The sequence below is a fragment of the Rattus norvegicus genome, chromosome 9 (genome assembly GCF_021556685.1).
Source record: "Rattus norvegicus strain SHRSP/BbbUtx chromosome 9, alternate assembly SHRSP_T2T, whole genome shotgun sequence".
Taxonomy (NCBI): domain Eukaryota; kingdom Metazoa; phylum Chordata; class Mammalia; order Rodentia; family Muridae; genus Rattus; species Rattus norvegicus.
Window position 1 is genome coordinate 35,948,850 of NC_141542.1, and position 14,532 is coordinate 35,963,381.

At 38.0% G+C, this 14,532-nt stretch overlaps 1 protein-coding gene across 1 annotated transcript in view; it reads right to left on the minus strand.

Annotated features, from left to right (window-relative positions):
• Crisp1 (cysteine-rich secretory protein 1) overlaps positions 1–13,809 on the minus strand; it is a 39,923-nt gene extending 26,114 nt beyond the window's left edge. Inside the window, 1 exon segment of the mRNA NM_001039393.3 lies at positions 13,751–13,809. The gene's annotated coding sequence lies outside the window, so the exon portion shown is untranslated.
• Positions 13,810–14,532: the final 723 nt, after the last annotated feature.

A 14,532-nucleotide genomic window follows, 5' to 3' on the forward strand; every position in this document is an offset into this window, starting at 1 on the left:
CAGAGCCCAGATCTTCCACCAAAGCAAATAGAGGATATCCCAACACACTGGAAAAGCAAGATTTAGATATAAAATCACATATGATGATGATGATGATGATGATGATGATGATGATGATGATGATGATGATGGTGGTGGTGGTGGTGGTGGTGGAGGAGTAGGAGGAAGAGGAGGAGGAGGAAGATGAGGAGGAGGAAGAGGAGGAGGAGGAAGAGGAGGAGGAGGAAGAGGAGGACTTTAAGAAGGACATAAATAACTCCCTTAAAGAAATACAGGACAACACAAGTAAACACATAGAAGTCCTTAAAGAGGAAACAAAAAATCCCTTTAAGAATTATAGGAAAACACAACCAAATAGGGACACAATTAAACAAAATCATCAAGGATTTAAAAGTAGAAATAGACAAAATAAAGAAGGCAAAAAAGAAGACAACCCTCAAGAAAGAAAACCTACAAAAAAGTTCAGGAGTCGTATGTATATGCGAGCATCACAAACAGAATACAAGAGATAGAAGAGAGAATATCAGTGGCAAAAGTTACCATAGAAAACATTAACACAGCTATAATGTAAATCATAAAAAGCTCCTAGCCCAAAACATCCAGGAAATCCAGGACACAGCGAGAAGATCATAGGTATAGAAGAGAATGAAGACTCCCAACTTAACGGGTCAGTAAATATCTTCATCAAAATTATAGAAGAAAACTTTCCTAAACTAAAGAAAGAGATGCCCATAAAAATATAAGAAGCCCACAGAACTCCAAATAAATTGTACCAGAAGAGAAATTCCTCTCATCACATAATAAAAAAAAACCACCAAATGCACTAAACAAAGAAATCATATTAAAAGCATTAAGGGAAATGACATATAAAGGCAGACCTATAAGAATTACATCAGACTTCTCACCAGAGACTATGAAAGCCAGAAGATCCTGGACAGATGTCATACAGAACCTAAGAGAACACCAATACCAGCTCAACTTACTATACACAGTAAAACTCTCAATTATCATGGATGGAGAAACCAAGATGTCCCATGACAAAACCAATTTTAAACAATATCTTTCTTCAAATCCAGCCCTACAAAGGATAATAGATGGAAAATTCCAAAACGAGGGGGGAATCTACACCATAGAAAAAGCAAGAAAGTAATCTCCTTGCAATGAACCAAAAGAAGAGAGACACACATAATTCCACCTCAAACAATGAAAATAACAAGAAGCACTAATCACTTCCTTAATATCCCTTAACATCAGTGGACTCAATTCCCCATTAAAAAGACATAGACTAACAGAATGGATGTATAAAGAGGACCCAGCATTGTGCTGCCTACAGGAAACACACCTCAGAGACAAAGACAGACACTATCTCAGAGTAAAAGGCTAGAAAACAACTTTCGAAGCAAATGATCCAAAGAAACAAGCTGGAGTAACCATTTTAATACTGAATAAAATCAACTTTCAACCAAAAGTCATCAAAAAGGATAAGGAAGGACACTTCATATTCATCAAAGAAAAAATCCACCAAGATGAACTCTCCATCCTAAATATCTATGCTCCAAATGCAAGGGCACCTACATTCATTTAAGAAACCTTACTAATGCTGAAGTCCCACATTGTACCTCACACAATAAGAGCAGGAGATTTCAACACCCCACTCTCATCACTGGACAGATCATGGAAACAGAAATTAAACAGAAACATAGAGAAATTAACAGAAGTTAAGAACCAAATGGACTTACCAGATATTTATAGAACATTTCATCCTAAAACAAAGGATACACCCTCTTCTCAGCACCTCTCCAAAATTGACTGTATAATCTGTCACAAAATAGGCCTCAACAAATACGAGAAGATAAAAATAATCCCATACATCCTATTAGATCACCACAGACTAAGGCTGGTCTTCAATAACAACAAAAACGACAGAAAGCCCACATATACAGGGAAGTTGAGCACCACTTTACTCAATGACAACTTGGTCAAAGAAGATATAAGGAAAGAAATTAAAGACTTCTTAGAATTTAGTGAAAATGGAGGTACAACATACTCAAACTTATGGGACACAATGAAAGCAATGCTAAGAGGAAAACTCATAGCTGTGAGTGCTGGCAAAAGAAACAGGAGACCATACACCAGCAGCTTGACAGCACACCTATAGCTGTCTCCTAAGAAACAAAGCCAGAGCATGGCAAATAGAGAGGTGAATGCTAGCAGAAAACCACTGAACTGTGAGGAGGAATTAGAGAAAGGATCCCAAGAGCTGAAGGGGCTTGCAACCCCATAAGAACAACAATCCCAACCAACCAGAGCTCCCAGGGACTAAACCACTATCTAAAGACTATACATGGACTGACTCATGGCTGCAGCTGCATATGTAGCAAAAGAAGGCCTTGTTGGGCACCAATGAAAGGAGAAGCCCTTGTTCCTGCCAAGGTTGGACCCCCACTGTACGGAAATGTTGGGGGGGAAGAAGGGCAGGGGATAGGAGGTGAACACGATTATATAAGAAGGGAGAGGGATGGACCCGCGGATCCCGGCCCGCAGCAGCTCTCTGCTCCCAGACCCGGTGAGAGAGAGACCCAACCGCCTGGTCAGGTGGGCACTCCTGAGGCTGCAGAGCGGAAGAGACCACCAACACTGCTCACCCCTGCCCACATCCCTGGCCCAAGAGGAAACTGTATAAGGCCTCTGGGCTCCCGTGGGGGAGGGCCCAGGAGCAGCAGGACTTCTGCGCCTGAGACACCGCCGGAACCTGAAAGAAACAGACCGGATAAACAGTTCTCTGCACCCAAATCCCGTGGGAGGGAGAGCTAAACCTTCAGAGAGGCAGACAAGCCTGGGAAACCAGAAGAGACTGCTCCCTGCACACACATCTCGGACGCCAGAGGAAAAAGCCAAAGACCATCTGGAACCCTGGTGCACTGAAGCTCCCGGAAGGGGCGGCACAGGTCTTCCTGGTTGCTGCCGCTGCAGAGAGCCCCTGGGCAGCACCCCACGAGCGAACCTGAGCCTCGGGACCACAGGTAAGACCAAATTTTCTGCTGCAAAAAAGCTGCCTGGTGAACTCAAGACACAGGCCCACAGGAACAGCTGAAGACCTGTAGAGAGGAAAAACTACACGCCGGAAAGCAGAACACACTGTCCCCATAACTGACTGAAAGAGAGGAAAACAGGTCTACAGCACTCCTGACACACAGGCTTATAGGTCAGTCTAGCCACTGTCAGAAATAGCAGAACAAAGTAACACTAGAGATAATCTGATGGCGAGAGGCAAGCGCAGGAACCCAAGCAACAGAAACCAAGACTGCATGCCATCATCGGAGCCCAATTCTCCCGCCAAAACAAACATGGAATATCCAAACACACCAGAAAAGCAAGAACTAGTTTCAAAATCATATTTGATCATGATGCTGGAGGACTTCAAGAAAGACATGAACACACTTAGGGAAACACAGGAAATCATTAATAAACAAGTAGAGGCCTACAGAGAGGAATGGCAAAAATCCCTGAAAGAATTCCAGGAAAACACAATCAAACAGTTGAAGGAATTAAAAATGGAAATAGAAACAATCAAGAAAGAACACATGGAAACAACCCTGGATATAGAAAACCAAAAGAAGAGACAAGGAGCTGTAGATACAAGCTTCACCAACAGAATACAAGAGATGGAAGAGAGAATCTCAGGAGCAGAAGATTCCATAGAAATCATTGACTCAACTGTCAAAGATAATGTAAAGCGGAAAAAGCTACTGGTCCAAAACATACAGGAAATCCAGGACTCAATGAGAAGATCAAACCTAAGGATAATAGGTATAGAAGAGAGTGAAGACTCCCAGCTCAAAGGACCAGTAAATATCTTCAACAAAATCATAGAAGAAAACTTCCCTAACCTAAAAAAAGAGATACCCATAGGCATACAAGAAGCCTACAGAACTCCAAATAGATTGGACCAGAAAAGAAACACCTCCCGTCACATAATTGTCAAAACACCAAACGCACAAAATAAAGAAAGAATATTAAAAGCAGTAAGGGAAAAAGGTCAAGTAACATATAAAGGGAGACCTATCAGAATCACACCAGACTTCTCGCCAGAAACTATGAAGGCCAGAAGATCCTGGACTGATGTCATACAGACCCTAAGAGAACACAAATGCCAGCCCAGGTTACTGTATCCAGCAAAACTCTCAATTAACATAGATGGAGAAACCAAGATATTCCATGACAAAACCAAATTTACACAATATCTTTCTACAAATCCAGCACTACAAAGGATAATAAATGGTAAAGCCCAACATAAGGAGGCAAGCTATACCCTAGAAGAAGCAAGAAACTAATCGTCTTGGCAACAAAACAAAGAGAATGAAAGCACACAAACATAACCTCACATCCAAATATGAATATAAAGGGAAACAATAATCACTATTCCTTAATATCTCTCAATATCAATGGCCTCAACTCCCCAATAAAAAGACATAGATTAACAAACTGGATACGCAACGAGGACCCTGCATTCTGCTGCCTACAGGAAACACACCTCAGAGACAAAGACAGACACTACCTCAGAGTGAAAGGCTGGAAAACAACTTTCCAAGTTAATGGTCAGAAGAAGCAAGCTGGAGTAGCCATTCTAATATCAAAAAAAATCAATTTCCAACTAAAAGTCATCAAAAAAGATAAGGAAGGACACTTCATATTCATCAAAGGAAAAATCCACCAAGATGAACTCTCAATCCTAAATATCTATGCCCCAAATACAAGGGCACCTACATACGTAAAAGAAACCTTACTAAAGCTCAAAACACACATTGCACCTCACACAATAATAGTGGGAGATTTCAACACCCCACTCTCATCAATGGACAGATCATGGAAACAGAAATTAAACAGTGATGTCGACAGACTAAGAGAAGTCATGAGCCAAATGGACTTAACGGATATTTATAGAACATTCTATCCTAAAGCAAAAGGATATACCTTCTTCTCAGCTCCTCATGGTACTTTCTCCAAAATTGACCATATAATTGGTCAAAAAACGGGCCTCAACAGGTACAGAAAGATAGAAATAATCCCATGCGTGCTATCGGACCACCACGGCCTAAAACTGGTCTTCAATAACAATAAGGGAAGAACGCCCACATATACGTGGAAATTGAACAATGCTCTACTCAATGATAACCTGGTCAAGGAAGAAATAAAGAAAGAAATTAAAAACTTTTTAGAATTTAATGAAAATGAAGATACAACATACTCAAACTTATGGGACACAATGAAAGCTGTGCTAAGAGGAAAACTCATAGCGCTGAGTGCCTGCAGAAAGAAACAGGAAAGAGCATATGTCAGCAGCTTGACAGCACACCTAAAAGCTCTAGAACAAAAAGAAGCAAATACACCCAGGAGGAGTAGAAGGCAGGAAATAATCAAACTCAGAGCTGAAATCAACCAAGTAGAAACAAAAAGGACCATAGAAAGAATCAACAGGACCAAAAGTTGGTTCTTTGAGAAAATCAACAAGATAGATAAACCCTTAGCCAGACTAACGAGAGGACACAGAGAGTGCGTCCAAATTAACAAAATCAGAAATGAAAAGGGAGACATAACTACAGATTCAGAGGAAATTCAAAAAATCATCAGATCTTACTATAAAAACCTATATTCAACAAAATTTGAAAATCTTCAGGAAATGGACAATTTCCTAGACAGATACCAGGTATCAAAGTTAAATCAGGAACAGATAAACCAGTTAAACAACCCCATAACTCCTAAGGAAATAGAAGCAGTCATTAAAGGTCTCCCAACCAAAAAGAGCCCAGGTCCAGATGGGTTTAGTGCAGAATTCTATCAAACCTTCATAGAAGACCTCATACCAATATTATCCAAACTATTCCACAAAATTGAAACAGATGGAGCCCTACCGAATTCCTTCTACGAATCTACAATTACTCTTATACCTAAACCACACAAAGACACAACAAAGAAAGAGAACTTCAGACCAATTTCCCTTATGAATATCGACGCAAAAATACTCAATAAAATTCTGGCAAACCGAATTCAAGAGCACATCAAAACAATCATCCACCATGATCAAGTAGGCTTCATCCCAGGCATGCAGGGATGGTTTAATATACGGAAAACCATCAACGTGATCCATTATATAAACAAACTGAAAGAACAGAACCACATGATCATTTCATTAGATGCTGAGAAAGCATTTGACAAAATTCAACACCCCTTCATGATAAAAGTCCTGGAAAGAATAGGAATTCAAGGCCCATACCTAAACATAGTAAAAGCCATATACAGCAAACCAGTTGCTAACATTAAACTAAATGGAGAGAAACTTGAAGCAATCCCACTAAAATCAGGGACTAGACAAGGCTGCCCACTCTCTCCCTACTTATTCAATATAGTTCTTGAAGTTCTAGCCAGAGCAATCAGACAACAAAAGGAGATCAAAGGGATACAGATCGGAAAAGAAGAGGTCAAAATATCACTATTTGCAGATGACATGATAGTATATTTAAGTGATCCCAAAAGTTCCACCAGAGAACTACTAAAGCTGATAAACAACTTCAGCAAAGTGGCTGGGTATAAAATTAACTCAAATAAATCAGTTGCCTTCCTCTATACAAAAGAGAAACAAGCCGAGAAAGAAATTAGGGAAACGACACCCTTCATAATAGACCCAAATAATATAAAGTACCTCGGTGTGACTTTAACCAAGCAAGTAAAAGATCTGTACAATAAGAACTTCAAGACACTGAAGAAAGAAATTGAAGAAGACCTCAGAAGATGGAAAGATCTCCCATGCTCATGGATTGGCAGGATTAATATAGTAAAAATGGCCATTTTACCAAAAGCAATCTACAGATTCAATGCAATCCCCATCAAAATACCAATCCAATTCTTCAAAGAGTTAGACAGAACAATTTGCAAATTCATCTGGAATAACAAAAAACCCAGGATAGCTAAAGCTATCCTCAACAATAAAAGGACTTCAGGGGGAATCACTATCCCTGAACTCAAGCAGTATTACAGAGCAATAGTGATAAAAACTGCATGGTATTGGTACAGAGACAGACAGATAGACCAATGGAATAGAATTGAAGACCCAGAAATGAACCCACACACCTATGGTCACTTGATTTTTGACAAAGGAGCCAAAACCATCCAATGGAAAAAAGATAGCATTTTCAGCAAATGGTGCTGGTTCAACTGGAGGGCAACATGTAGAAGAATGCAGATCGATCCAGGCTTATCACCCTGTACAAAGCTTAAGTCGAAGTGGATCAAGGACCTCCACATCAAACCAGACACACTCAAACTAATAGAAGAAAAACTAGGGAAGCATCTGGAACACATGGGCACTGGAAAAAATTTCCTGAACAAAACACCAATGGCTTATGCTCTAAGATCAAGAATTGACAAATGGGATCTCATAAAACTGCAAAGCTTCTGTAAGGCAAAGGACACTGTGGTTAGGACAAAACGGCAACCAACAGATTGGGAAAAGATCTTTACCAACCCTACAACAGATAGAGGCCTTATATCCAAAATATACAAAGAACTCAAGAAGTTAGACCGCAGGGAAACAAATAACCCTATTAAAAAATGGGGTTCAGAGCTAAACAAAGAATTCACAGCTGAGGAATGCCGAATGGCTGAGAAACACCTAAAGAAATGTTCAACATCTTTAGTCATAAGGGAAATGCAAATCAAAACAACCCTGAGATTTCACCTCACACCAGTGCGATTGGCTAAGATCAAAAACTCAGGTGACAGCAGATGCTGGCGAGGTTGTGGAGAAAGAGGAACACTCCTCCATTGTTGGTGGGATTGCAGACTGGTAAAACCATTCTGGAAATCAGTCTGGAGGTTCCTCAGAAAATTGGACATTGAACTGCCTGAGGATCCAGCTATACCTCTCTTGGGCATATACCCAAAAGATGCCTCAACATATAAAAGAGACACGTGCTCCACTATGTTCATCGCAGCCTTATTTATAATAGCCAGAAAATGGAAAGAACCCAGATGCCCTTCAACAGAGGAATGGATACAGAAAATGTGGTACATCTACACAATGGAATACTACTCAGCTATCAAAAACAACGAGTTTATGAAATTCGTAGGCAAATGGTTGGAACTGGAAAATATCATCCTGAGTGAACTAACCCAATCACAGAAAGACATACATGGTATGCACTCATTGATAAGTGGCTATTAGCCCAAATGCTTGAATTACCCTAGATCCCTAGAACAAACGAAACTCAAGACGGATGATCAAAATGTGAATGCTTCACTCCTTCTTTAAATGAGGAAAAAGAATACCCTTGGCAGGGAAGGGAGAGGCAAAGATTAAAACAGAGACTGAAGGAACACCCATTCAGAGCCTGTCCCACATTTGGCCCATACATATACAGCCACCCAATTGGACTAGATGGATGAAGCAAAGAAGTGCAGACCGACAGGAGCCGGATGTAGATCGCTCCTGAGAGACACAGCCAGAATACAGCAAATACAGAGGCGAATGCCAGCAGCAAACCACTGAACTGAGAATAGGTCCCCTATTGAAGGAATCAGAGAAAGAACTGGAAGAGCTTGAAGGGGCTCGAGACCCCAAAAGTACAACAATGCCAAGCAACCAGAGCTTCCAGGGACTAAGCCACTACCTAAAGACTAGGACTGACCCTGGACTCTGACCCCATAGGTAGCAATGAATATCCTAGTAAGAGCACCAGTGGAAGGGGAAGCCCTGGGTCCTGCTAAGACTGAACCCCCAGTGAACTAGTCTATGGGGGGAGGGCGGCAATGGTGGGAGGGTTGGGAGGGGAACACCCATAAGGAAGGGGAGGGGGGAGGGGGATGTCTGTCCGGAAACCGGGAAAGGGAATAACACTCGAAATGTATATAAGAAATACTCAAGTTAATAAAAAAAAAAAAAAAAAAAAAAAAAAAAAAAAGAAGGGAGAGGGATGGAATAGGGGCCTTATGTACGGAAAGCACTTGAAAGGTAAATTAAAAAAATCCAATTAAAAAAGAAGAAAAATTAGATACAGAGTTATCTGTCACAAATAGATGAACAATCCTTTTTTTTATGTAGCATGCATAAAGGATTGAACACTATAATATATACCTGTGACTTATTATCAAAGAACAATGGACATAAAACACAAAAAACTCCCTACTCTGACCTGTAATAAATAATCATGGGCCCACTGGTTTCAGGTAGGATTGTGGCTACCTTAGCACATTGGTCTCATACTAAGAACTTTGATTTAGCAAAGATTAGCTTAACTGAAAAGAAGGAAGGAGATCTGCTAAGAAAGAAATCTCATCCCTTAATCCTGCTTTTGGTTTCAGAACGTGTCCACTCATGTTAATGTTCCTTAAAGAATCTGAAGTACAACAACAATGTAGGGGATCACATTAGGTTGCTTAAAGCTCAAATAGCGCTTAAAGCAATCACGTTGAAACAGGAAGACACTATTTAATACCTAACCATCAGGAATGCGTTAAAGATTTTAGAATGGAAATAGAATTCATGTAACTGTGAGAAGATTGGTGCTAGTCAATATATGAGTGTATGAGGTTACAGACTACTGAAGATCTCTTGGGTTGTGCTGGTTGACACAACTCAAAAATCAGGAGCCAAAGTTTAGACCGAAGGATCCCAAAGTGGCTGTGGTTTCCTCCAGAAATAGAGCCTATCATCAGCAAAAATGCCAGCCTAAATATAAGGATTAAACAGCATGAATCAGGAGCTTAATACGGCTTGGAGGAAAAACAGTCTTAGGGTAGAGGCCTTTTATGTCTAGTCTGAGCCTTGTACACTAGGTCAGAGAGACATGATGTAATCCATGAACTGACTAGGGCTGAACATCCAGAGTGTCTTGCATAGTTCTCCACTGATCGCAGGCTGCGAATCTGTAAACAAAGCTGACCTTTTATCTGAGATGCTAACTAGTTGTGTGAACTCAGTTAAAACAGAGACAAAGGAGAATAAACTCAGAATTTCTTTTTGAACACATATATTTTATCCAAAACATGCAATTTTGAGTCAATATTCTTTAGAAAAATGGACAATGCCCAAACTTGAAAACCTGACTACATAAACTTATTGTTCTAAATTTAAGCTTAGACCAATGGGCTATGAGCAATTAAAAGTTAATATTTACTGGGAGTAAATATGGAGGATGTGGGAAAAAGCAGAGGAGGATCGAGCAATGCCCTGTGGCAAGACTTCGAGAACACTTTCTCTTCTGGGAATTATTAGACCATAACTTCTCATAATCAACTTAAATGAAGAACAGGCTCTTCCTTGCCTTGACTGAATAATCGATAAAAACAAACCTTGCCAGAAGCCCATTTTCCCACATTTAATCTTTTTTGCTTTGACAAATATATTAATCTCTACTTTCAACCAACTACAGGAAGGCAGTCAAGCCACAGTGGTCCAGCTTGATCACATGTTGTACATATATGTATATCTGTACCAGTTCTACAAGAATCAATATACACACTGAATCTTTCTAATACCCAAGTAGGTACCTCATCTACTATTGTATCCACAGCCCTACAATAAAACAACAACCTGATCTTTGTGATTATGCACGGTTTTGATCAATACTTAAGTCTTTCTAGAGTTGACATATGTATACTCAATGCTAGCTATTCTGCTAATATGCCTACATGAAACATTCATGGCACATATGAGGACATTTTCCTTTGTCAACAGCTATGTGGCAGTCCATACATATAATATGTATCTATGATACAATGTATCCATTTTATCATTAAAAGATATTTTGTTTTTTTTTAGTTGGGATTTTAGTAAAAGTTCCTATGAATATTTTATTGATAAATCTTTTGGAACAAACTTCATGTCCTATTTTGAGGATGAGCTCTATAACCTAGAGTGGAACGACTGGGCTATGTAAGCGCTTTTGTTTCCTTTAGGTGATTTTAATGAAAGACTGTCCACAGCAGTTCATTTTTTAGTAAATTTGTGCCTTTTAAAAAAGCAATTCTTGCTTCATATGCTTACCAGCTATTTGTTTTTGTTTGTACATAATGTTATTTCATTACAATTTTAATTTATATTTATCCTATGACTAATAATACTGAATATATTTTTATGTTTTATCAGATACCGGGCACTGTCTTTTGTGTAGTTTTTATTCAACATTTTTGTCTATTGTTACAATTACTTCATTATGCTTTTTTTAATTGGTTTATGTGAATTATCTGTATGTTCTTGATAAGCTTTCAAAATGTATTAAGTTTTTATTAGCTTGTGGCTAATTTTTAACCTCCTTTTCTTTTTTTCATTTTTGTTAGTTCTTTGAGAATTCCATACAATGTTTTTTTTATCGTATTTACCCCTTCACCAACTGCTTTCAGACCCATCCCTTTCTTTCCTTAACTACTCAATTTCATGTCTTATTGTTTGTTTGTTTGTTTGCTTGTATTTTAGCCCCATAAGGCATGGTTTGTGCTGGCCATATACTCTTGAACATGTTATCTTGCATTAAAATCTGATCAACCCTACCTGGGATAACATCTTTAAAGAAAACTATCTGTTTTTCAGAAAACATTATTTGCCAACTATGGGTGGAACTTCATGCCCACTTTCCTTCTCTGGTTTGAACTTGTTCTTAGTACCGTGTCTGTGCATTCTGTCACAATTCCTATAAGTTCATATCTACAAGATCCCTGCTATTTCCAGAAGACAATTTTCTTATAGACAATGTCCCTGGATCATATAACTATCTCACCTTTTTCCTCAATAATCTCTAGCATTAGAAAAAGGGTTATATAAAATAGCTGTCATATATATATATATATATGTATATATATATATCTTATTTAGCAAATGTTTTAAACGTAGATATTAAGTTTTAGTTTTACTTACTATAGTTAATGCTGTGTTTGTGTGTCTCTGTGCACATGAATGTTTGATAATTTCTTGTTAACTGAATAGACAAATTATGGAAGAATTTTTCTTCTGGACATTGATCCAACCATTATAAAATATTGAAGAATAAATAGAACATCTTAAAAACTTGCACTACTAAATATTAAAACTTGCTATAATGCTGGACATGAGCAGTAGTGCTACCATACATTTAGAAAAATTGATCAAGGGAATATTAAAGGATATAAAAATAAGTTTATACATATTATCTTCTGATTTAAGACAAAGGCTAACATGAAATGGACTAAAGAAAATTCACTGAAATATCTAATACAAAAATAATGAATTTGAGCTCTCACATTTTAAACAAAAATATATTTTATATGCCTTATGTTTAATAGTAAATAATACACTATTTATTGCAGATTATACTTGTTTGACATAAATCCGCACTTATTTTGACAATAACCTACTAAATGAGTGTCTAGTCATAACTTTGAAACAAAAGATCATATTTTGCTTTCCCTTTTTAATTTTTGCATTAGATTTATTTCATTATCTTCTGTACACTACAAAAATGGACGTACTCACAAACAGTATGGAAGATATACTGAAGGCGATAGTTTTCTAAACCAGAGAACCGAAGACTAGCACATACAATGGGAAACATAAATAGAGCAGTGAGGGCTCCACAAAAGGAGTGAGAAATGAAAAGACACAGAGAAGAGACACTGCTGAGGAAGTCTGATTTTTCAGACTACCAGATCCCTCATGAAGATATTGAATCCTTGAAGAAAGATCAAAGAACAGCAGCTAGAAGACTTGCAGAAAGGAATTTGAATAGCTAAAAGTAGCCTTCCTCCCTCAAGACCATAATTTTTTTCTGTAGATTGCTTTTCTTATGTAAGTTAAAAAGTGTTTATCCTATTATCCACACAATGATTCATGATTCCCCCAGATAAAGTGCAGATGTAAAATATATGCAGGATTGTGGTATTCTTCTGCTAACTGCTTATTTTGACCATAGTTTCAGATAGATGCAGATGAAATAAAATGTTGTAGACTCCACTAATCCATAGTTAGATGCTTTACACTTCTAGTGGGGATGCAAACTATTCCAGCCTCTCTGGAAGTCAGTATGGAGGGTTCTCAAAAATCTAAAAAATAAGTTTATCATATGGCACAACTATACAACTCCTGATTATTTACCAAAGAACTTCAAGTCAATATATTTCAGAGACATTTGTAAACCCACATGGTGTTTCTTCTATTGATACACACCTAGATAGAAAACTACATAATCAAATCCTTTTCAGCCAGAAAGAAGAACATAGTCATGTCTTTCAATGGGAAGGAAAGCAACTCTAGATAATTATATTAAATGAGTTAAGACAATTTCCTAAGACAAATGTTACATCTTTTCTCTCTTTTCTGATTCCTTGATATAATATAGATACATATGACATACAAGTAGCATTAAAACTATCTATTGTGAAAAGGCATTAATTTAAGGAGAAAGGAGAGACAGGGAAGGGAAAGCAGGTATGAGGGAGGGGAATATATTAAAATATATTTAAACGTAAGTAAAGATCTCCAAATTGGTGCTATCAGATCTTACTCTAGTAGTTTATGAGAATAAACTCAACAAGTAACATTATCTTTGACAGAATATGTTGATCATAAATCGTACAAAAATTGCAAAATGGTGGATCTTTACTTTTAGATCATGCCAACATTAATAGACTTTGCATGTAATTGATTTTTATAGCAGTGCTGCTGAATTGTTATACATGCATTTCCTTTATAGTTAAATGGACTGAAATACAATGTATAACTTACCCACATCCATGTAGCTCTTAAAATTTTGTGCTGCTACAAACCAGGTCTTTGTATTGTGTACTAATGAGTTAAATGACATTTCACAAAGACAATCTGCTCAATGAGGCAGTTAGTACAAGGGGACCAGCTTCATCAGATCAAGGAACAGGAACGGATATGCTTTATCAAAGCAGCATGTTCACAACAAAGCTATAGCCCATAGATTTCAAGTCAGGATCACGAGCTTATTTCTATAACATACAATAATGTAAAGTAGTTTATCAGTGATAAATTTTTACACAGAGAATGAACTGTAAAATTTAGCTAAAGAATCCATAAAATCACAGAAGGAAGGAAGGAAGGAAGGAAGGAGAGGGAGAGAGAGAGAGAGAGAGAGAGAGAGAGAGAGAGAGAGAAGAAAGAAAGTTTCCTAAAAGTCTCAGTATCAGTAGTGGGAAAGAAAATGACAATATTTTGTCAGTTTTATTTCACCTATAACTGGAAAATAAATATTTAAGTGTGTGTGTGTGTGTGTGTGTGAGTACATGTGTGTATGTATGTGTGTATGTGCATGCATGTGTGTATGTGGTATAAATACGTATGTTTTTGTGTGTATATACTTGTGTTCACATGTGTGAGCACTTATGTTTACCTGTGAGTGGAGGCCAGCGGTCAAGATCAATATAAGGAATCTTCCTTAATTGCTCCATACCTCATTTTTTGAGATGAGTTTTCTCACTTAGATTAGTCTATACTGCTGAGCCAGCAAATCTCAGAAATCCTCCTGACCTGGTATCAACAGA